Here is a 23,720-nt window from a genome sequence, read left to right as displayed (position 1 = left end):
GCCAAGGTCGTGGGTTGAATCCCCGCACTGACCACGAGAGGCGCTTCCGTCGTTAGCAGGGCTGTGTCAGTGTTCGCCGTGGCTTTTACTTTCACCGTCTGCAAGAACTTGTCACATGGTCGGTTGAGATGTGTGCTCATTCGAAAGGCGACCATCGCTGTCATGGAACATCAACCCGCTGGTCCCATGCCGGATCTCAGCTGCGTTGCTATTTTTCCAAACAACGTGCTCCACCAAACCACGAAACAGGAAGCCTCACCTGCGCAATAAAACATTTGACAGGGCTAGACGCACGACTTGATCGCCGTACCCATGATGACTGCTGGATGTTGTCTGCAGCAAATCAATCAGTCTCAATTGTTTTCACAAACAAATGCAAATCATGAAATATATGCAGTATTAAGCAGACCTGGCACAGTCTCGGAGCAGAACCAGAGTTCAGGCTTCAATTCAAATCAAAGATTCGTTCATGTTATTTTCCTTGATCTCTGTTAATACTTGTCACGCGACTTCCAAAAGGAATTCATTCGCTTGCTCACCTCTCATGCATAGAAGCTGGAGTTATCATGACACCAGCAATATCATAGAGCCATTAATAAAATAAAATTACTGCGGATGCTGGAATCTGAAACCAAAAGAGAAAATGCTGGAAAGTCTCAGCACGTCTGGCACCATCTGCAAGGAGAGAAAAGAGCTGACGTTTCGAGTCGAACTGATCCTTTGTTAAAGATAAAAAAGGGGGAGAATTAGGGAGCTGTTTACACCAGGCTGAGAGATGGTGAGTCAGGGCTCCAGATGCAAAGGTGATAAGGAGAGTGCATGGAGAGATCTAAGGGAGATTAGGAGCCGTGAATGACGCAGGCTGTAGCCAGTGCTATGTGACAAAATATGTGGGGGATGGGTGAAGCAGAGACAAAATGGAAAACAGGGGAGAAGGGTAGCAAAGTGGGAAGAGGAAAGGAAAAAGATATTGAGAGAGTGGGGAGCGAGAGAAAGAGAGACAATCAAGAAATAAGAGTTACAGAACAATGAAAAAAACACAAATAAAAAAGATAAATAAAATAATTGAAATAAAATTACCTGAAGTTGTTTGAATTCAACAACTTGAGACAATTTTACTTCATTGATTTTATTTATCTTTTTTATCATTTCACCTGCACTATCATAGAGCTCATTAGATATGGACAGCACTGAAAACACAGTCTTCGGTCGAACTCGTCCATTCCGAACAGATATCTTCAATTGATCCAGCCGCGATTGCATGCATTTGACCCATGTCTCTCTAAACCCTGCCTATTCAAATACACGTCCAGATTCCTTAAAAGTATTGGAATTTTACCATCCATCACCAGCTCGTCTGGCAACTTGTTCCAGAAACGCACCACCCTCTGCGCGCAGCCATTGCCCATCACTGCCTTTCCAATTCTCGTACTCCCACACCTGATTTATACCCTCTAGTTCTGCACTGCCACACCTGAGCGAAAGAAACTTGTCTATTTACCCGATTCATGCCCCTCATGATTGAAAAGCCTCCATAAGCTCCGCTCCCAGCCTCTGACACGCCAGGCAATATAGTGAGTGTGTGTTCAGCCTGCAACCGTTTGCACCTTTTCCATTTTCAAATGGAGGATGTAGCATGCTGTCAGAAGCAATCATCTTAGCATCTGATCTGTCACTGACGACCGCTGCAGGAAGGCGTGATAACTTTCTAAATATGCTGTCAAACGAAGATTGAATTAGCAACATGAGTGATTGAGCAAAACGTGCAATTGGCGTCTGAGCTGTTGCTGACACCAAAGCAACTGCGTCGTTCGGGAGCAGAAAAAATCCCACTGTTAGATTTCAATTCAAATGCATTTGGCATAAGGTTCGTAGCAGTTTATCAGCAGCACATAACGCTGACTCCAAAAGTCTGTGAGTATCCAGAAGAACAGTGAGCGATCGTTGAAGGGACGTTTCGACAGACGATATTTTTCAACATGACAAGCTGCAGCTGAGCTGGTGGCATTGCGATTGAAATTGCACGCGTCCGGACATTGTGCTTCATTTTGAATATCAGAGCAAATGGTTAAGTCGAGTATGCGCGTTCGGAAAAGTAAATGCTTTTTTTTCGTTGAAAAGCTTTGCAACGAAAGGAAATACTTCAGACTATCGTGCGATCGACATGAAGCAGAAAATGAACAGCCGCCGTGGTTGTGAGCACCGGCAATATAGGCATTTACTTTCGCTGCCAGTGCTGTGTTGGTCGGTTAGCTCAGCTGGTTAGAGCGTGGTGCTAATAACGCCAAGGTCGTGGGTTCAATCCCCGCACTGACCACGAGAGGCGCTTCCGTCGTTAGCAGGGCTGTGTCAGTGTTCGCCGTGGCTTTTACTTTCACCGTCTGCAAGAACTTGTCACATGGTCGGTTGAGATGTGTGCTCATTCGAAAGGCGACCATCGCTGTCATGGAACATCAACCCGCTGGTCCCATGCCGGATCTCAGCTGCGTTGCTATTTTTCCAAACAACGTGCTCCACCAAACCACGAAACAGGAAGCCTCACCTGCGCAATAAAACATTTGACAGGGCTAGACGCACGACTTGATCGCCGTACCCATGATGACTGCTGGATGTTGTCTGCAGCAAATCAATCAGTCTCAATTGTTTTCACAAACAAATGCAAATCATGAAATATATGCAGTATTAAGCAGACCTGGCACAGTCTCGGAGCAGAACCAGAGTTCAGGCTTCAATTCAAATCAAAGATTCGTTCATGTTATTTTCCTTGATCTCTGTTAATACTTGTCACGCGACTTCCAAAAGGAATTCATTCGCTTGCTCACCTCTCATGCATAGAAGCTGGAGTTATCATGACACCAGCAATATCATAGAGCCATTAATAAAATAAAATTACTGCGGATGCTGGAATCTGAAACCAAAAGAGAAAATGCTGGAAAGTCTCAGCACGTCTGGCACCATCTGCAAGGAGAGAAAAGAGCTGACGTTTCGAGTCGAACTGATCCTTTGTTAAAGATAAAAAAGGGGGAGAATTAGGGAGCTGTTTACACCAGGCTGAGAGATGGTGAGTCAGGGCTCCAGATGCAAAGGTGATAAGGAGAGTGCATGGAGAGATCTAAGGGAGATTAGGAGCCGTGAATGACGCAGGCTGTAGCCAGTGCTATGTGACAAAATATGTGGGGGATGGGTGAAGCAGAGACAAAATGGAAAACAGGGGAGAAGGGTAGCAAAGTGGGAAGAGGAAAGGAAAAAGATATTGAGAGAGTGGGGAGCGAGAGAAAGAGAGACAATCAAGAAATAAGAGTTACAGAACAATGAAAAAAACACAAATAAAAAAGATAAATAAAATAATTGAAATAAAATTACCTGAAGTTGTTTGAATTCAACAACTTGAGACAATTTTACTTCATTGATTTTATTTATCTTTTTTATCATTTCACCTGCACTATCATAGAGCTCATTAGATATGGACAGCACTGAAAACACAGTCTTCGGTCGAACTCGTCCATTCCGAACAGATATCTTCAATTGATCCAGCCGCGATTGCATGCATTTGACCCATGTCTCTCTAAACCCTGCCTATTCAAATACACGTCCAGATTCCTTAAAAGTATTGGAATTTTACCATCCATCACCAGCTCGTCTGGCAACTTGTTCCAGAAACGCACCACCCTCTGCGCGCAGCCATTGCCCATCACTGCCTTTCCAATTCTCGTACTCCCACACCTGATTTATACCCTCTAGTTCTGCACTGCCACACCTGAGCGAAAGAAACTTGTCTATTTACCCGATTCATGCCCCTCATGATTGAAAAGCCTCCATAAGCTCCGCTCCCAGCCTCTGACACGCCAGGCAATATAGTGAGTGTGTGTTCAGCCTGCAACCGTTTGCACCTTTTCCATTTTCAAATGGAGGATGTAGCATGCTGTCTGAAGCAATCATCTTAGCATCTGATCTGTCACTGACGACCGCTGCAGGAAGGCGTGATAACTTTCTAAATATGCTGTCAAACGAAGATTGAATTAGCAACATGAGTGATTGAGCAAAACGTGCAATTGGCGTCTGAGCTGTTGCTGACACCAAAGCAACTGCGTCGTTCGGGAGCAGAAAAAATCCCACTGTTAGATTTCAATTCAAATGCATTTGGCATAAGGTTCGTAGCAGTTTATCAGCAGCACATAACGCTGACTCCAAAAGTCTGTGAGTATCCAGAAGAACAGTGAGCGATCGTTGAAGGGACGTTTCGACAGACGATATTTTTCAACATGACAAGCTGCAGCTGAGCTGGTGGCATTGCGATTGAAATTGCACGCGTCCGGACATTGTGCTTCATTTTGAATATCAGAGCAAATGGTTAAGTCGAGTATGCGCGTTCGGAAAAGTAAATGCTTTTTTTTCGTTGAAAAGCTTTGCAACGAAAGGAAATACTTCAGACTATCGTGCGATCGACATGAAGCAGAAAATGAACAGCCGCCGTGGTTGTGAGCACCGGCAATATAGGCATTTACTTTCGCTGCCTGTGCTGTGTTTTTCGGTTAGCTCAGCTGGTTAGAGCGTGGTGCTAATAACGCCAAGGTCGTGGGTTGAATCCCCGCACTGACCACGAGAGGCGCTTCCGTCGTTAGCAGGGCTGTGTCAGTGTTCGCCGTGGCTTTTACTTTCACCGTCTGCAAGAACTTGTCACATGGTCGGTTGAGATGTGTGCTCATTCGAAAGGCGACCATCGCTGTCATGGAACATCAACCCGCTGGTCCCATGCCGGATCTCAGCTGCGTTGCTATTTTTCCAAACAACGTGCTCCACCAAACCACGAAACAGGAAGCCTCACCTGCGCAATAAAACATTTGACAGGGCTAGACGCACGACTTGATCGCCGTACCCATGATGACTGCTGGATGTTGTCTGCAGCAAATCAATCAGTCTCAATTGTTTTCACAAACAAATGCAAATCATGAAATATATGCAGTATTAAGCAGACCTGGCACAGTCTCGGAGCAGAACCAGAGTTCAGGCTTCAATTCAAATCAAAGATTCGTTCATGTTATTTTCCTTGATCTCTGTTAATACTTGTCACGCGACTTCCAAAAGGAATTCATTCGCTTGCTCACCTCTCATGCATAGAAGCTGGAGTTATCATGACACCAGCAATATCATAGAGCCATTAATAAAATAAAATTACTGCGGATGCTGGAATCTGAAACCAAAAGAGAAAATGCTGGAAAGTCTCAGCACGTCTGGCACCATCTGCAAGGAGAGAAAAGAGCTGACGTTTCGAGTCGAACTGATCCTTTGTTAAAGATAAAAAAGGGGGAGAATTAGGGAGCTGTTTACACCAGGCTGAGAGATGGTGAGTCAGGGCTCCAGATGCAAAGGTGATAAGGAGAGTGCATGGAGAGATCTAAGGGAGATTAGGAGCCGTGAATGACGCAGGCTGTAGCCAGTGCTATGTGACAAAATATGTGGGGGATGGGTGAAGCAGAGACAAAATGGAAAACAGGGGAGAAGGGTAGCAAAGTGGGAAGAGGAAAGGAAAAAGATATTGAGAGAGTGGGGAGCGAGAGAAAGAGAGACAATCAAGAAATAAGAGTTACAGAACAATGAAAAAAACACAAATAAAAAAGATAAATAAAATAATTGAAATAAAATTACCTGAAGTTGTTTGAATTCAACAACTTGAGACAATTTTACTTCATTGATTTTATTTATCTTTTTTATCATTTCACCTGCACTATCATAGAGCTCATTAGATATGGACAGCACTGAAAACACAGTCTTCGGTCGAACTCGTCCATTCCGAACAGATATCTTCAATTGATCCAGCCGCGATTGCATGCATTTGACCCATGTCTCTCTAAACCCTGCCTATTCAAATACACGTCCAGATTCCTTAAAAGTATTGGAATTTTACCATCCATCACCAGCTCGTCTGGCAACTTGTTCCAGAAACGCACCACCCTCTGCGCGCAGCCATTGCCCATCACTGCCTTTCCAATTCTCGTACTCCCACACCTGATTTATACCCTCTAGTTCTGCACTGCCACACCTGAGCGAAAGAAACTTGTCTATTTACCCGATTCATGCCCCTCATGATTGAAAAGCCTCCATAAGCTCCGCTCCCAGCCTCTGACACGCCAGGCAATATAGTGAGTGTGTGTTCAGCCTGCAACCGTTTGCACCTTTTCCATTTTCAAATGGAGGATGTAGCATGCTGTCAGAAGCAATCATCTTAGCATCTGATCTGTCACTGACGACCGCTGCAGGAAGGCGTGATAACTTTCTAAATATGCTGTCAAACGAAGATTGAATTAGCAACATGAGTGATTGAGCAAAACGTGCAATTGGCGTCTGAGCTGTTGCTGACACCAAAGCAACTGCGTCGTTCGGGAGCAGAAAAAATCCCACTGTTAGATTTCAATTCAAATGCATTTGGCATAAGGTTCGTAGCAGTTTATCAGCAGCACATAACGCTGACTCCAAAAGTCTGTGAGTATCCAGAAGAACAGTGAGCGATCGTTGAAGGGACGTTTCGACAGACGATATTTTTCAACATGACAAGCTGCAGCTGAGCTGGTGGCATTGCGATTGAAATTGCACGCGTCCGGACATTGTGCTTCATTTTGAATATCAGAGCAAATGGTTAAGTCGAGTATGCGCGTTCGGAAAAGTAAATGCTTTTTTTTCGTTGAAAAGCTTTGCAACGAAAGGAAATACTTCAGACTATCGTGCGATCGACATGAAGCAGAAAATGAACAGCCGCCGTGGTTGTGAGCACCGGCAATATAGGCATTTACTTTCGCTGCCAGTGCTGTGTTGGTCGGTTAGCTCAGCTGGTTAGAGCGTGGTGCTAATAACGCCAAGGTCGTGGGTTCAATCCCCGCACTGACCACGAGAGGCGCTTCCGTCGTTAGCAGGGCTGTGTCAGTGTTCGCCGTGGCTTTTACTTTCACCGTCTGCAAGAACTTGTCACATGGTCGGTTGAGATGTGTGCTCATTCGAAAGGCGACCATCGCTGTCATGGAACATCAACCCGCTGGTCCCATGCCGGATCTCAGCTGCGTTGCTATTTTTCCAAACAACGTGCTCCACCAAACCACGAAACAGGAAGCCTCACCTGCGCAATAAAACATTTGACAGGGCTAGACGCACGACTTGATCGCCGTACCCATGATGACTGCTGGATGTTGTCTGCAGCAAATCAATCAGTCTCAATTGTTTTCACAAACAAATGCAAATCATGAAATATATGCAGTATTAAGCAGACCTGGCACAGTCTCGGAGCAGAACCAGAGTTCAGGCTTCAATTCAAATCAAAGATTCGTTCATGTTATTTTCCTTGATCTCTGTTAATACTTGTCACGCGACTTCCAAAAGGAATTCATTCGCTTGCTCACCTCTCATGCATAGAAGCTGGAGTTATCATGACACCAGCAATATCATAGAGCCATTAATAAAATAAAATTACTGCGGATGCTGGAATCTGAAACCAAAAGAGAAAATGCTGGAAAGTCTCAGCACGTCTGGCACCATCTGCAAGGAGAGAAAAGAGCTGACGTTTCGAGTCGAACTGATCCTTTGTTAAAGATAAAAAAGGGGGAGAATTAGGGAGCTGTTTACACCAGGCTGAGAGATGGTGAGTCAGGGCTCCAGATGCAAAGGTGATAAGGAGAGTGCATGGAGAGATCTAAGGGAGATTAGGAGCCGTGAATGACGCAGGCTGTAGCCAGTGCTATGTGACAAAATATGTGGGGGATGGGTGAAGCAGAGACAAAATGGAAAACAGGGGAGAAGGGTAGCAAAGTGGGAAGAGGAAAGGAAAAAGATATTGAGAGAGTGGGGAGCGAGAGAAAGAGAGACAATCAAGAAATAAGAGTTACAGAACAATGAAAAAAAAACACAAATAAAAAAGATAAATAAAATAATTGAAATAAAATTACCTGAAGTTGTTTGAATTCAACAACTTGAGACAATTTTACTTCATTGATTTTATTTATCTTTTTTATCATTTCACCTGCACTATCATAGAGCTCATTAGATATGGACAGCACTGAAAACACAGTCTTCGGTCGAACTCGTCCATTCCGAACAGATATCTTCAATTGATCCAGCCGCGATTGCATGCATTTGACCCATGTCTCTCTAAACCCTGCCTATTCAAATACACGTCCAGATTCCTTAAAAGTATTGGAATTTTACCATCCATCACCAGCTCGTCTGGCAACTTGTTCCAGAAACGCACCACCCTCTGCGCGCAGCCATTGCCCATCACTGCCTTTCCAATTCTCGTACTCCCACACCTGATTTATACCCTCTAGTTCTGCACTGCCACACCTGAGCGAAAGAAACTTGTCTATTTACCCGATTCATGCCCCTCATGATTGAAAAGCCTCCATAAGCTCCGCTCCCAGCCTCTGACACGCCAGGCAATATAGTGAGTGTGTGTTCAGCCTGCAACCGTTTGCACCTTTTCCATTTTCAAATGGAGGATGTAGCATGCTGTCAGAAGCAATCATCTTAGCATCTGATCTGTCACTGACGACCGCTGCAGGAAGGCGTGATAACTTTCTAAATATGCTGTCAAACGAAGATTGAATTAGCAACATGAGTGATTGAGCAAAACGTGCAATTGGCGTCTGAGCTGTTGCTGACACCAAAGCAACTGCGTCGTTCGGGAGCAGAAAAAATCCCACTGTTAGATTTCAATTCAAATGCATTTGGCATAAGGTTCGTAGCAGTTTATCAGCAGCACATAACGCTGACTCCAAAAGTCTGTGAGTATCCAGAAGAACAGTGAGCGATCGTTGAAGGGACGTTTCGACAGACGATATTTTTCAACATGACAAGCTGCAGCTGAGCTGGTGGCATTGCGATTGAAATTGCACGCGTCCGGACATTGTGCTTCATTTTGAATATCAGAGCAAATGGTTAAGTCGAGTATGCGCGTTCGGAAAAGTAAATGCTTTTTTTTCGTTGAAAAGCTTTGCAACGAAAGGAAATACTTCAGACTATCGTGCGATCGACATGAAGCAGAAAATGAACAGCCGCCGTGGTTGTGAGCACCGGCAATATAGGCATTTACTTTCGCTGCCTGTGCTGTGTTGGTCGGTTAGCTCAGCTGGTTAGAGCGTGGTGCTAATAACGCCAAGGTCGTGGGTTCAATCCCCGCACTGACCACGAGAGGCGCTTCCGTCGTTAGCAGGGCTGTGTCGGTGTTCGCCGTGGCTTTTACTTTCACCGTCTGCAAGAACTTGTCACATGGTCGGTTGAGATGTGTGCTCATTCGAAAGGCGACCATCGCTGTCATGGAACATCAACCCGCTGGTCCCATGCCGAGAAAAGAGCTGACGTTTCGAGTCGAACTGATCCTTTGTTAAAGATAAAAAAGGGGGAGAATTAGGGAGCTGTTTACACCAGGCTGAGAGATGGTGAGTCAGGGCTCCAGATGCAAAGGTGATAAGGAGAGTGCATGGAGAGATCTAAGGGAGATTAGGAGCCGTGAATGACGCAGGCTGTAGCCAGTGCTATGTGACAAAATATGTGGGGGATGGGTGAAGCAGAGACAAAATGGAAAACAGGGGAGAAGGGTAGCAAAGTGGGAAGAGGAAAGGAAAAAGATATTGAGAGAGTGGGGAGCGAGAGAAAGAGAGACAATCAAGAAATAAGAGTTACAGAACAATGAAAAAAAAACACAAATAAAAAAGATAAATAAAATAATTGAAATAAAATTACCTGAAGTTGTTTGAATTCAACAACTTGAGACAATTTTACTTCATTGATTTTATTTATCTTTTTTATCATTTCACCTGCACTATCATAGAGCTCATTAGATATGGACAGCACTGAAAACACAGTCTTCGGTCGAACTCGTCCATTCCGAACAGATATCTTCAATTGATCCAGCCGCGATTGCATGCATTTGACCCATGTCTCTCTAAACCCTGCCTATTCAAATACACGTCCAGATTCCTTAAAAGTATTGGAATTTTACCATCCATCACCAGCTCGTCTGGCAACTTGTTCCAGAAACGCACCACCCTCTGCGCGCAGCCATTGCCCATCACTGCCTTTCCAATTCTCGTACTCCCACACCTGATTTATACCCTCTAGTTCTGCACTGCCACACCTGAGCGAAAGAAACTTGTCTATTTACCCGATTCATGCCCCTCATGATTGAAAAGCCTCCATAAGCTCCGCTCCCAGCCTCTGACACGCCAGGCAATATAGTGAGTGTGTGTTCAGCCTGCAACCGTTTGCACCTTTTCCATTTTCAAATGGAGGATGTAGCATGCTGTCAGAAGCAATCATCTTAGCATCTGATCTGTCACTGACGACCGCTGCAGGAAGGCGTGATAACTTTCTAAATATGCTGTCAAACGAAGATTGAATTAGCAACATGAGTGATTGAGCAAAACGTGCAATTGGCGTCTGAGCTGTTGCTGACACCAAAGCAACTGCGTCGTTCGGGAGCAGAAAAAATCCCACTGTTAGATTTCAATTCAAATGCATTTGGCATAAGGTTCGTAGCAGTTTATCAGCAGCACATAACGCTGACTCCAAAAGTCTGTGAGTATCCAGAAGAACAGTGAGCGATCGTTGAAGGGACGTTTCGACAGACGATATTTTTCAACATGACAAGCTGCAGCTGAGCTGGTGGCATTGCGATTGAAATTGCACGCGTCCGGACATTGTGCTTCATTTTGAATATCAGAGCAAATGGTTAAGTCGAGTATGCGCGTTCGGAAAAGTAAATGCTTTTTTTTCGTTGAAAAGCTTTGCAACGAAAGGAAATACTTCAGACTATCGTGCGATCGACATGAAGCAGAAAATGAACAGCCGCCGTGGTTGTGAGCACCGGCAATATAGGCATTTACTTTCGCTGCATGTGCTGTGTTGGTCGGTTAGCTCAGCTGGTTAGAGCGTGGTGCTAATAACGCCAAGGTCGTGGGTTCAATCCCCGCACTGACCACGAGAGGCGCTTCCGTCGTTAGCAGGGCTGTGTCGGTGTTCGCCGTGGCTTTTACTTTCACCGTCTGCAAGAACTTGTCACATGGTCGGTTGAGATGTGTGCTCATTCGAAAGGCGACCATCGCTGTCATGGAACATCAACCCGCTGGTCCCATGCCGGATCTCAGCTGCGTTGCTATTTTTCCAAACAACGTGCTCCACCAAACCACGAAACAGGAAGCCTCACCTGCGCAATAAAACATTTGACAGGGCTAGACGCACGACTTGATCGCCGTACCCATGATGACTGCTGGATGTTGTCTGCAGCAAATCAATCAGTCTCAATTGTTTTCACAAACAAATGCAAATCATGAAATATATGCAGTATTAAGCAGACCTGGCACAGTCTCGGAGCAGAACCAGAGTTCAGGCTTCAATTCAAATCAAAGATTCGTTCATGTTATTTTCCTTGATCTCTGTTAATACTTGTCACGCGACTTCCAAAAGGAATTCATTCGCTTGCTCACCTCTCATGCATAGAAGCTGGAGTTATCATGACACCAGCAATATCATAGAGCCATTAATAAAATAAAATTACTGCGGATGCTGGAATCTGAAACCAAAAGAGAAAATGCTGGAAAGTCTCAGCACGTCTGGCACCATCTGCAAGGAGAGAAAAGAGCTGACGTTTCGAGTCGAACTGATCCTTTGTTAAAGATAAAAAAGGGGGAGAATTAGGGAGCTGTTTACACCAGGCTGAGAGATGGTGAGTCAGGGCTCCAGATGCAAAGGTGATAAGGAGAGTGCATGGAGAGATCTAAGGGAGATTAGGAGCCGTGAATGACGCAGGCTGTAGCCAGTGCTATGTGACAAAATATGTGGGGGATGGGTGAAGCAGAGACAAAATGGAAAACAGGGGAGAAGGGTAGCAAAGTGGGAAGAGGAAAGGAAAAAGATATTGAGAGAGTGGGGAGCGAGAGAAAGAGAGACAATCAAGAAATAAGAGTTACAGAACAATGAAAAAAACACAAATAAAAAAGATAAATAAAATAATTGAAATAAAATTACCTGAAGTTGTTTGAATTCAACAACTTGAGACAATTTTACTTCATTGATTTTATTTATCTTTTTTATCATTTCACCTGCACTATCATAGAGCTCATTAGATATGGACAGCACTGAAAACACAGTCTTCGGTCGAACTCGTCCATTCCGAACAGATATCTTCAATTGATCCAGCCGCGATTGCATGCATTTGACCCATGTCTCTCTAAACCCTGCCTATTCAAATACACGTCCAGATTCCTTAAAAGTATTGGAATTTTACCATCCATCACCAGCTCGTCTGGCAACTTGTTCCAGAAACGCACCACCCTCTGCGCACAGCCATTGCCCATCACTGCCTTTCCAATTCTCGTACTCCCACACCTGATTTATACCCTCTAGTTCTGCACTGCCACACCTGAGCGAAAGAAACTTGTCTATTTACCCGATTCATGCCCCTCATGATTGAAAAGCCTCCATAAGCTCCGCTCCCAGCCTCTGACACGCCAGGCAATATAGTGAGTGTGTGTTCAGCCTGCAACCGTTTGCACCTTTTCCATTTTCAAATGGAGGATGTAGCATGCTGTCAGAAGCAATCATCTTAGCATCTGATCTGTCACTGACGACCGCTGCAGGAAGGCGTGATAACTTTCTAAATATGCTGTCAAACGAAGATTGAATTAGCAACATGAGTGATTGAGCAAAACGTGCAATTGGCGTCTGAGCTGTTGCTGACACCAAAGCAACTGCGTCGTTCGGGAGCAGAAAAAATCCCACTGTTAGATTTCAATTCAAATGCATTTGGCATAAGGTTCGGAGCAGTTTATCAGCAGCACATAACGCTGACTCCAAAAGTCTGTGAGTATCCAGAAGAACAGTGAGCGATCGTTGAAGAGACGTTTCGACAGACGATATTTTTCAACATGACAAGCTGCAGCTGAGCTGGTGGCATTGCGATTGAAATTGCACGCGTCCGGACATTGTGCTTCATTTTGAATATCAGAGCAAATGGTTAAGTCGAGTATGCGCGTTCGGAAAAGTAAATGCTTTTTTTTCGTTGCAAAACTTTGCAACGAAAGGAAATACTTCAGACTATCGTGCGATCGACATGAAGCAGAAAATGAACAGCCGCCGTGGTTGTGAGCACCGGCAATATAGGCATTTACTTTCGCTGCCTGTGCTGTGTTGGTCGGTTAGCTCAGCTGGTTAGAGCGTGGTGCTAATAACGCCAAGGTCGTGGGTTCAATCCCCGCACTGACCACGAGAGGCGCTTCCGTCGTTAGCAGGGCTGTGTCGGTGTTCGCCGTGGCTTTTACTTTCACCGTCTGCAAGAACTTGTCACATGGTCGGTTGAGATGTGTGCTCATTCGAAAGGCGACCATCGCTGTCATGGAACATCAACCCGCTGGTCCCATGCCGGATCTCAGCTGCGTTGCTATTTTTCCAAACAACGTGCTCCACCAAACCACGAAACAGGAAGCCTCACCTGCGCAATAAAACATTTGACAGGGCTAGACGCACGACTTGATCGCCGTACCCATGATGACTGCTGGATGTTGTCTGCAGCAAATCAATCAGTCTCAATTGTTTTCACAAACAAATGCAAATCATGAAATATATGCAGTATTAAGCAGACCTGGCACAGTCTCGGAGCAGAACCAGAGTTCAGGCTTCAATTCAAATCAAAGATTCGTTCATGTTATTTTCCTTGATCTCTGTTAATACTTGTCACGCGACTTCCAAAAGGAATTCATTCGCTTGCTCACCTCTCATGCATAGAAGCTGGAGTTATCATGACACCAGCAATATCATAGAGCCATTAATAAAATAAAATTACTGCGGATGCTGGAATCTGAAACCAAAAGAGAAAATGCTGGAAAGTCTCAGCACGTCTGGCACCATCTGCAAGGAGAGAAAAGAGCTGACGTTTCGAGTCGAACTGATCCTTTGTTAAAGATAAAAAAGGGGGAGAATTAGGGAGCTGTTTACACCAGGCTGAGAGATGGTGAGTCAGGGCTCCAGATGCAAAGGTGATAAGGAGAGTGCATGGAGAGATCTAAGGGAGATTAGGAGCCGTGAATGACGCAGGCTGTAGCCAGTGCTATGTGACAAAATATGTGGGGGATGGGTGAAGCAGAGACAAAATGGAAAACAGGGGAGAAGGGTAGCAAAGTGGGAAGAGGAAAGGAAAAAGATATTGAGAGAGTGGGGAGCGAGAGAAAGAGAGACAATCAAGAAATAAGAGTTACAGAACAATGAAAAAAACACAAATAAAAAAGATAAATAAAATAATTGAAATAAAATTACCTGAAGTTGTTTGAATTCAACAACTTGAGACAATTTTACTTCATTGATTTTATTTATCTTTTTTATCATTTCACCTGCACTATCATAGAGCTCATTAGATATGGACAGCACTGAAAACACAGTCTTCGGTCGAACTCGTCCATTCCGAACAGATATCTTCAATTGATCCAGCCGCGATTGCATGCATTTGACCCATGTCTCTCTAAACCCTGCCTATTCAAATACACGTCCAGATTCCTTAAAAGTATTGGAATTTTACCATCCATCACCAGCTCGTCTGGCAACTTGTTCCAGAAACGCACCACCCTCTGCGCGCAGCCATTGCCCATCACTGCCTTTCCAATTCTCGTACTCCCACACCTGATTTATACCCTCTAGTTCTGCACTGCCACACCTGAGCGAAAGAAACTTGTCTATTTACCCGATTCATGCCCCTCATGATTGAAAAGCCTCCATAAGCTCCGCTCCCAGCCTCTGACACGCCAGGCAATATAGTGAGTGTGTGTTCAGCCTGCAACCGTTTGCACCTTTTCCATTTTCAAATGGAGGATGTGGCATGCTGTCTGAAGCAATCATCTTAGCATCTGATCTGTCACTGACGACCGCTGCAGGAAGGCGTGATAACTTTCTAAATATGCTGTCAAACGAAGATTGAATTAGCAACATGAGTGATTGAGCAAAACGTGCAATTGGCGTCTGAGCTGTTGCTGACACCAAAGCAACTGCGTCGTTCGGGAGCAGAAAAAATCCCACTGTTAGATTTCAATTCAAATGCATTTGGCATAAGGTTCGTAGCAGTTTATCAGCAGCACATAACGCTGACTCCAAAAGTCTGTGAGTATCCAGAAGAACAGTGAGCGATCGTTGAAGGGACGTTTCGACAGACGATATTTTTCAACATGACAAGCTGCAGCTGAGCTGGTGGCATTGCGATTGAAATTGCACGCGTCCGGACATTGTGCTTCATTTTGAATATCAGAGCAAATGGTTAAGTCGAGTATGCGCGTTCGGAAAAGTAAATGCTTTTTTTTCGTTGAAAAGCTTTGCAACGAAAGGAAATACTTCAGACTATCGTGCGATCGACATGAAGCAGAAAATGAACAGCCGCCGTGGTTGTGAGCACCGGCAATATAGGCATTTACTTTCGCTGCCTGTGCTGTGTTGGTCGGTTAGCTCAGCTGGTTAGAGCGTGGTGCTAATAACGCCAAGGTCGTGGGTTCAATCCCCGCACTGACCACGAGAGGCGCTTCCGTCGTTAGCAGGGCTGTGTCAGTGTTCGCCGTGGCTTTTACTTTCACCGTCTGCAAGAACTTGTCACATGGTCGGTTGAGATGTGTGCTCATTCGAAAGGCGACCATCGCTGTCATGGAACATCAACCCGCTGGTCCCATGCCGGATCTCAGCTGCGTTGCTATTTTTCCAAACAACGTGCTCCACCAAACCACGAAACAGGAAGCCTCACCTGCGCAATAAAACATTTGACAGGGCTAGACGCACGACTTGATCGCCGTACCCATGATGACTGCTGGATGTTGTCTGCAGCAAATCAATCAGTCTCAATTGTTTTCACAAACAAATGCAAATCATGAAATATATGCAGTATTAAGCAGACCTGGCACAGTCTCGGAGCAGAACCAGAGTTCAGGCTTCAATTCAAATCAAAGATTCGTTCATGTTATTTTCCTTGATCTCTGTTAATACTTGTCACGCGACTTCCAAAAGGAATTCATTCGCTTGCTCACCTCTCATGCATAGAAGCTGGAGTTATCATGACACCAGCAATATCATAGAGCCATTAATAAAATAAAATTACTGCGGATGCTGGAATCTGAAACCAAAAGAGAAAATGCTGGAAAGTCTCAGCACGTCTGGCACCATCTGCAAGGAGAGAAAAGAGCTGACGTTTCGAGTCGAACTGATCCTTTGTTAAAGATAAAAAAGGGGGAGAATTAGGGAGCTGTTTACACCAGGCTGAGAGATGGTGAGTCAGGGCTCCAGATGCAAAGGTGATAAGGAGAGTGCATGGAGAGATCTAAGGGAGATTAGGAGCCGTGAATGACGCAGGCTGTAGCCAGTGCTATGTGACAAAATATGTGGGGGATGGGTGAAGCAGAGACAAAATGGAAAACAGGGGAGAAGGGTAGCAAAGTGGGAAGAGGAAAGGAAAAAGATATTGAGAGAGTGGGGAGCGAGAGAAAGAGAGACAATCAAGAAATAAGAGTTACAGAACAATGAAAAAAACACAAATAAAAAAGATAAATAAAATAATTGAAATAAAATTACCTGAAGTTGTTTGAATTCAACAACTTGAGACAATTTTACTTCATTGATTTTATTTATCTTTTTTATCATTTCACCTGCACTATCATAGAGCTCATTAGATATGGACAGCACTGAAAACACAGTCTTCGGTCGAACTCGTCCATTCCGAACAGATATCTTCAATTGATCCAGCCGCGATTGCATGCATTTGACCCATGTCTCTCTAAACCCTGCCTATTCAAATACACGTCCAGATTCCTTAAAAGTATTGGACTTTTACCATCCATCACCAGCTCGTCTGGCAACTTGTTCCAGAAACGCACCACCCTCTGCGCGCAGCCATTGCCCATCACTGCCTTTCCAATTCTCGTACTCCCACACCTGATTTATACCCTCTAGTTCTGCACTGCCACACCTGAGCGAAAGAAACTTGTCTATTTACCCGATTCATGCCCCTCATGATTGAAAAGCCTCCATAAGCTCCGCTCCCAGCCTCTGACACGCCAGGCAATATAGTGAGTGTGTGTTCAGCCTGCAACCGTTTGCACCTTTTCCATTTTCAAATGGAGGATGTAGCATGCTGTCTGAAGCAATCATCTTAGCATCTGATCTGTCACTGACGACCGCTGCAGGAAGGCGTGATAACTTTCTAAATATGCTGTCAAACGAAGATTGAATTAGCAACATGAGTGATTGAGCAAAACGTGCAATTGGCGTCTGAGCTGTTGCTGACACCAAAGCAACTGCGTCGTTCGGGAGCAGAAAAAATCCCACTGTTAGATTTCAATTCAAATGCATTTGGCATAAGGTTCGTAGCAGTTTATCAGCAGCACATAACGCTGACTCCAAAAGTCTGTGAGTATCCATAAGAACAGTGAGCGATCGTTGAAGGGACGTTTCGACAGACGTTATTTTTCAACATGACAAGCTGCAGCTGAGCTGGTGGCATTGCGATTGAAATTGCACGCGTCCGGACATTGTGCTTCATTTTGAATATCAGAGCAAATGGTTAAGTCGAGTATGCGCGTTCGGAAAAGTAAATGCTTTTTTTTCGTTGAAAAGCTTTGCAACGAAAGGAAATACTTCAGACTATCGTGCGATCGACATGAAGCAGAAAATGAACAGCCGCCGTGGTTGTGAGCACCGGCAATATAGGCATTTACTTTCGCTGCCTGTGCTGTGTTGGTCGGTTAGCTCAGCTGGTTAGAGCGTGGTGCTAATAACGCCAAGGTCGTGGGTTCAATCCCCGCACTGACCACGAGAGGCGCTTCCGTCGTTAGCAGGGCTGTGTCAGTGTTCGCCGTGGCTTTTACTTTCACCGTCTGCAAGAACTTGTCACATGGTCGGTTGAGATGTGTGCTCATTCGAAAGGCGACCATCGCTGTCATGGAACATCAACCCGCTGGTCCCATGCCGGATCTCAGCTGCGTTGCTATTTTTCCAAACAACGTGCTCCACCAAACCACGAAACAGGAAGCCTCACCTGCGCAATAAAACATTTGACAGGGCTAGACGCACGACTTGATCGCCGTACCCATGATGACTGCTGGATGTTGTCTGCAGCAAATCAATCAGTCTCAATTGTTTTCACAAACAAATGCAAATCATGAAATATATGCAGTATTAAGCAGACCTGGCACAGTCTCGGAGCAGAACCAGAGTTCAGGCTTCAATTCAAATCAAAGATTCGTTCATGTTATTTTCCTTGATCTCTGTTAATACTTGTCACGCGACTTCCAAAAGGAATTCATTCGCTTGCTCACCTCTCATGCATAGAAGCTGGAGTTATCATGACACCAGCAATATCATAGAGCCATTAATAAAATAAAATTACTGCGGATGCTGGAATCTGAAACCAAAAGAGAAAATGCTGGAAAGTCTCAGCACGTCTGGCACCATCTGCAAGGAGAGAAAAGAGCTGACGTTTCGAGTCGAACTGATCCTTTGTTAAAGATAAAAAAGGGGGAGAATTAGGGAGCTGTTTACACCAGGCTGAGAGATGGTGAGTCAGGGCTCCAGATGCAAAGGTGATAAGGAGAGTGCATGGAGAGATCTAAGGGAGATTAGGAGCCGTGAATGACGCAGGCTGTAGCCAGTGCTATGTGACAAAATATGTGGGGGATGGGTGAAGCAGAGACAAAATGGAAAACAGGGGAGAAGGGTAGCAAAGTGGGAAGAGGAAAGGAAAAAGATATTGAGAGAGTGGGGAGCGAGAGAAAGAGAGACAATCGAGAAATAAGAGTTACAGAACAATGAAAAAAACACAAATAAAAAAGATAAATAAAATAATTGAAATAAAATTACCTGAAGTTGTTTGAATTCAACAACTTGAGACAATTTTACTTCATTGATTTTATTTATCTTTTTTATCATTTCACCTGCACTATCATAGAGCTCATTAGATATGGACAGCACTGAAAACACAGTCTTCGGTCGAACTCGTCCATTCCGAACAGATATCTTCAATTGATCCAGCCGCGATTGCATGCATTTGACCCATGTCTCTCTAAACCCTGCCTATTCAAATACACGTCCAGATTCCTTAAAAGTATTGGAATTTTACCATCCATCACCAGCTCGTCTGGCAACTTGTTCCAGAAACGCACCACCCTCTGCGCGCAGCCATTGCCCATCACTGCCTTTCCAATTCTCGTACTCCCACACCTGATTTATACCCTCTAGTTCTGCACTGCCACACCTGAGCGAAAGAAACTTGTCTATTTACCCGATTCATGCCCCTCATGATTGAAAAGCCTCCATAAGCTCCGCTCCCAGCCTCTGACACGCCAGGCAATATAGTGAGTGTGTGTTCAGCCTGCAACCGTTTGCACCTTTTCCATTTTCAAATGGAGGATGTGGCATGCTGTCTGAAGCAATCATCTTAGCATCTGATCTGTCACTGACGACCGCTGCAGGAAGGCGTGATAACTTTCTAAATATGCTGTCAAACGAAGATTGAATTAGCAACATGAGTGATTGAGCAAAACGTGCAATTGGCGTCTGAGCTGTTGCTGACACCAAAGCAACTGCGTCGTTCGGGAGCAGAAAAAATCCCACTGTTAGATTTCAATTCAAATGCATTTGGCATAAGGTTCGTAGCAGGTTATCAGCAGCACATAACGCTGACTCCAAAAGTCTGTGAGTATCCAGAAGAACAGTGAGCGATCGTTGAAGGGACGTTTCGACAGACGATATTTTTCAACATGACAAGCTGCAGCTGAGCTGGTGGCATTGCGATTGAAATTGCACGCGTCCGGACATTGTGCTTCATTTTGAATATCAGAGCAAATGGTTAAGTCGAGTATGCGCGTTCGGAAAAGTAAATGCTTTTTTTTCGTTGAAAAGCTTTGCAACGAAAGGAAATACTTCAGACTATCGTGCGATCGACATGAAGCAGAAAATGAACAGCCGCCGTGGTTGTGAGCACCGGCAATATAGGCATTTACTTTCGCTGCCTGTGCTGTGTTGGTCGGTTAGCTCAGCTGGTTAGAGCGTGGTGCTAATAACGCCAAGGTCGTGGGTTCAATCCCCGCACTGACCACGAGAGGCGCTTCCGTCGTTAGCAGGGCTGTGTCAGTGTTCGCCGTGGCTTTTACTTTCACCGTCTGCAAGAACTTGTCACATGGTCGGTTGAGATGTGTGCTCATTCGAAAGGCGACCATCGCTGTCATGGAACATCAACCCGCTGGTCCCATGCCGGATCTCAGCTGCGTTGCTATTTTTCCAAACAACGTGCTCCACCAAACCACGAAACAGGAAGCCTCACCTGCGCAATAAAACATTTGACAGGGCTAGACGCACGACTTGATCGCCGTACCCATGATGACTGCTGGATGTTGTCTGCAGCAAATCAATCAGTCTCAATTGTTTTCACAAACAAATGCAAATCATGAAATATATGCAGTATTAAGCAGACCTGGCACAGTCTCGGAGCAGAACCAGAGTTCAGGCTTCAATTCAAATCAAAGATTCGTTCATGTTATTTTCCTTGATCTCTGTTAATACTTGTCACGCGACTTCCAAAAGGAATTCATTCGCTTGCTCACCTCTCATGCATAGAAGCTGGAGTTATCATGACACCAGCAATATCATAGAGCCATTAATAAAATAAAATTACTGCGGATGCTGGAATCTGAAACCAAAAGAGAAAATGCTGGAAAGTCTCAGCACGTCTGGCACCATCTGCAAGGAGAGAAAAGAGCTGACGTTTCGAGTCGAACTGATCCTTTGTTAAAGATAAAAAAGGGGGAGAATTAGGGAGCTGTTTACACCAGGCTGAGAGATGGTGAGTCAGGGCTCCAGATGCAAAGGTGATAAGGAGAGTGCATGGAGAGATCTAAGGGAGATTAGGAGCCGTGAATGACGCAGGCTGTAGCCAGTGCTATGTGACAAAATATGTGGGGGATGGGTGAAGCAGAGACAAAATGGAAAACAGGGGAGAAGGGTAGCAAAGTGGGAAGAGGAAAGGAAAAAGATATTGAGAGAGTGGGGAGCGAGAGAAAGAGAGACAATCAAGAAATAAGAGTTACAGAACAATGAAAAAAACACAAATAAAAAAGATAAATAAAATAATTGAAATAAAATTACCTGAAGTTGTTTGAATTCAACAACTTGAGACAATTTTACTTCATTGATTTTATTTATCTTTTTTATCATTTCACCTGCACTATCATAGAGCTCATTAGATATGGACAGCACTGAAAACACAGTCTTCGGTCGAACTCGTCCATTCCGAACAGATATCTTCAATTGATCCAGCCGCGATTGCATGCATTTGACCCATGTCTCTCTAAACCCTGCCTATTCAAATACACGTCCAGATTCCTTAAAAGTATTGGACTTTTACCATCCATCACCAGCTCGTCTGGCAACTTGTTCCAGAAACGCACCACCCTCTGCGCGCAGCCATTGCCCATCACTGCCTTTCCAATTCTCGTACTCCCACACCTGATTTATACCCTCTAGTTCTGCACTGCCACACCTGAGCGAAAGAAACTTGTCTATTTACCCGATTCATGCCCCTCATGATTGAAAAGCCTCCATAAGCTCCGCTCCCAGCCTCTGACACGCCAGGCAATATAGTGAGTGTGTGTTCAGCCTGCAACCGTTTGCACCTTTTCCATTTTCAAATGGAGGATGTAGCATGCTGTCTGAAGCAATCATCTTAGCATCTGATCTGTCACTGACGACCGCTGCAGGAAGGCGTGATAACTTTCTAAATATGCTGTCAAACGAAGATTGAATTAGCAACATGAGTGATTGAGCAAAACGTGCAATTGGCGTCTGAGCTGTTGCTGACACCAAAGCAACTGCGTCGTTCGGGAGCAGAAAAAATCCCACTGTTAGATTTCAATTCAAATGCATTTGGCATAAGGTTCGCAGCAGTTTATCAGCAGCACATAACGCTGACTCCAAAAGTCTGTGAGTATCCAGAAGAACAGTGAGCGATCGTTGAAGGGACGTTTCGACAGACGATATTTTTCAACATGACAAGCTGCAGCTGAGCTGGTGGCATTGCGATTGAAATTGCACGCGTCCGGACATTGTGCTTCATTTTGAATATCAGAGCAAATGGTTAAGTCGAGTATGCGCGTTCGGAAAAGTAAATGCTTTTTTTTCGTTGAAAAGCTTTGCAACGAAAGGAAATACTTCAGACTATCGTGCGATCGACATGAAGCAGAAAATGAACAGCCGCCGTGGTTGTGAGCACCGGCAATATAGGCATTTACTTTCGCTGCCTGTGCTGTGTTGGTCGGTTAGCTCAGCTGGTTAGAGCGTGGTGCTAATAACGCCAAGGTCGTGGGTTCAATCCCCGCACTGACCACGAGAGGCGCTTCCGTCGTTAGCAGGGCTGTGTCAGTGTTCGCCGTGGCTTTTGCTTTCACCGTCTGCAAGAACTTGTCACATGGTCGGTTGAGATGTGTGCTCATTCGAAAGGCGACCATCGCTGTCATGGAACATCAACCCGCTGGTCCCATGCCGGATCTCAGCTGCGTTGCTATTTTTCCAAACAACGTGCTCCACCAAACCACGAAACAGGAAGCCTCACCTGCGCAATAAAACATTTGACAGGGCTAGACGCACGACTTGATCGCCGTACCCATGATGACTGCTGGATGTTGTCTGCAGCAAATCAATCAGTCTCAATTGTTTTCACAAACAAATGCAAATCATGAAATATATGCAGTATTAAGCAGACCTGGCACAGTCTCGGAGCAGAACCAGAGTTCAGGCTTCAATTCAAATCAAAGATTCGTTCATGTTATTTTCCTTGATCTCTGTTAATACTTGTCACGCGACTTCCAAAAGGAATTCATTCGCTTGCTCACCTCTCATGCATAGAAGCTGGAGTTATCATGACACCAGCAATATCATAGAGCCATTAATAAAATAAAATTACTGCGGATGCTGGAATCTGAAACCAAAAGAGAAAATGCTGGAAAGTCTCAGCACGTCTGGCACCATCTGCAAGGAGAGAAAAGAGCTGACGTTTCGAGTCGAACTGATCCTTTGTTAAAGATAAAAAAGGGGGAGAATTAGGGAGCTGTTTACACCAGGCTGAGAGATGGTGAGTCAGGGCTCCAGATGCAAAGGTGATAATGAGAGTGCATGGAGAGATCTAAGGGAGATTAGGAGCCGTGAATGACGCAGGCTGTAGCCAGTGCTATGTGACAAAATATGTGGGGGATGGGTGAAGCAGAGACAAAATGGAAAACAGGGGAGAAGGGTAGCAAAGTGGGAAGAGGAAAGGAAAAAGATATTGAGAGAGTGGGGAGCGAGAGAAAGAGAGACAATCAAGAAATAAGAGTTACAGAACAATGAAAAAAACACAAATAAAAAAGATAAATAAAATAATTGAAATAAAATTACCTGAAGTTGTTTGAATTCAACAACTTGAGACAATTTTACTTCATTGATTTTATTTATCTTTTTTATCATTTCACCTGCACTATCATAGAGCTCATTAGATATGGACAGCACTGAAAACACAGTCTTCGGTCGAACTCGTCCATTCCGAACAGATATCTTCAATTGATCCAGCCGCGATTGCATGCATTTGACCCATGTCTCTCTAAACCCTGCCTATTCAAATACACGTCCAGATTCCTTAAAAGTATTGGACTTTTACCATCCATCACCAGCTCGTCTGGCAACTTGTTCCAGAAACG

General features: G+C 44.7%; 9 non-coding genes across 9 annotated transcripts; all 9 read left to right on the top strand.

Moving 5' to 3' along the window:
- Positions 1-2,243: 2,243 nt before the first annotated feature.
- trnai-aau (transfer RNA isoleucine (anticodon AAU)) lies at positions 2,244-2,317 on the top strand. Its single transcript has one exon. It is a non-coding gene; the product is annotated as a tRNA-Ile (tRNA).
- Positions 2,318-6,809: 4,492 nt separating this feature from the next.
- On the top strand, positions 6,810-6,883 carry trnai-aau (transfer RNA isoleucine (anticodon AAU)). Its single transcript has one exon. It is a non-coding gene; the product is annotated as a tRNA-Ile (tRNA).
- A 2,211-nt stretch (positions 6,884-9,094) lies between these two features.
- trnai-aau (transfer RNA isoleucine (anticodon AAU)) lies at positions 9,095-9,168 on the top strand. Its single transcript has one exon. It is a non-coding gene; the product is annotated as a tRNA-Ile (tRNA).
- Positions 9,169-10,886: 1,718 nt separating this feature from the next.
- Positions 10,887-10,960, top strand: trnai-aau (transfer RNA isoleucine (anticodon AAU)). Its single transcript has one exon. It is a non-coding gene; the product is annotated as a tRNA-Ile (tRNA).
- Positions 10,961-13,169: 2,209 nt separating this feature from the next.
- On the top strand, positions 13,170-13,243 carry trnai-aau (transfer RNA isoleucine (anticodon AAU)). The gene has a single exon. It is a non-coding gene; the product is annotated as a tRNA-Ile (tRNA).
- Positions 13,244-15,452: 2,209 nt separating this feature from the next.
- On the top strand, positions 15,453-15,526 carry trnai-aau (transfer RNA isoleucine (anticodon AAU)). The gene has a single exon. It is a non-coding gene; the product is annotated as a tRNA-Ile (tRNA).
- Positions 15,527-17,735: 2,209 nt separating this feature from the next.
- On the top strand, positions 17,736-17,809 carry trnai-aau (transfer RNA isoleucine (anticodon AAU)). The gene has a single exon. It is a non-coding gene; the product is annotated as a tRNA-Ile (tRNA).
- Positions 17,810-20,018: 2,209 nt separating this feature from the next.
- trnai-aau (transfer RNA isoleucine (anticodon AAU)) lies at positions 20,019-20,092 on the top strand. Its single transcript has one exon. It is a non-coding gene; the product is annotated as a tRNA-Ile (tRNA).
- Positions 20,093-22,301: 2,209 nt separating this feature from the next.
- On the top strand, positions 22,302-22,375 carry trnai-aau (transfer RNA isoleucine (anticodon AAU)). The gene has a single exon. It is a non-coding gene; the product is annotated as a tRNA-Ile (tRNA).
- The last annotated feature ends 1,345 nt before the right edge of the window (positions 22,376-23,720 follow it).

The sequence above is a fragment of the Chiloscyllium plagiosum genome, unplaced genomic scaffold, assembly GCF_037043375.1.
Source record: "Chiloscyllium plagiosum isolate Xiang-an unplaced genomic scaffold, Cpla_swu_hap1 HiC_scaffold_45, whole genome shotgun sequence".
In the NCBI taxonomy this organism is placed as follows: domain Eukaryota; kingdom Metazoa; phylum Chordata; class Chondrichthyes; order Orectolobiformes; family Hemiscylliidae; genus Chiloscyllium; species Chiloscyllium plagiosum.
The sequence above is the reverse complement of the archived record's forward strand: the minus strand, read 5'-3'. Positions and strand labels throughout refer to the sequence as shown.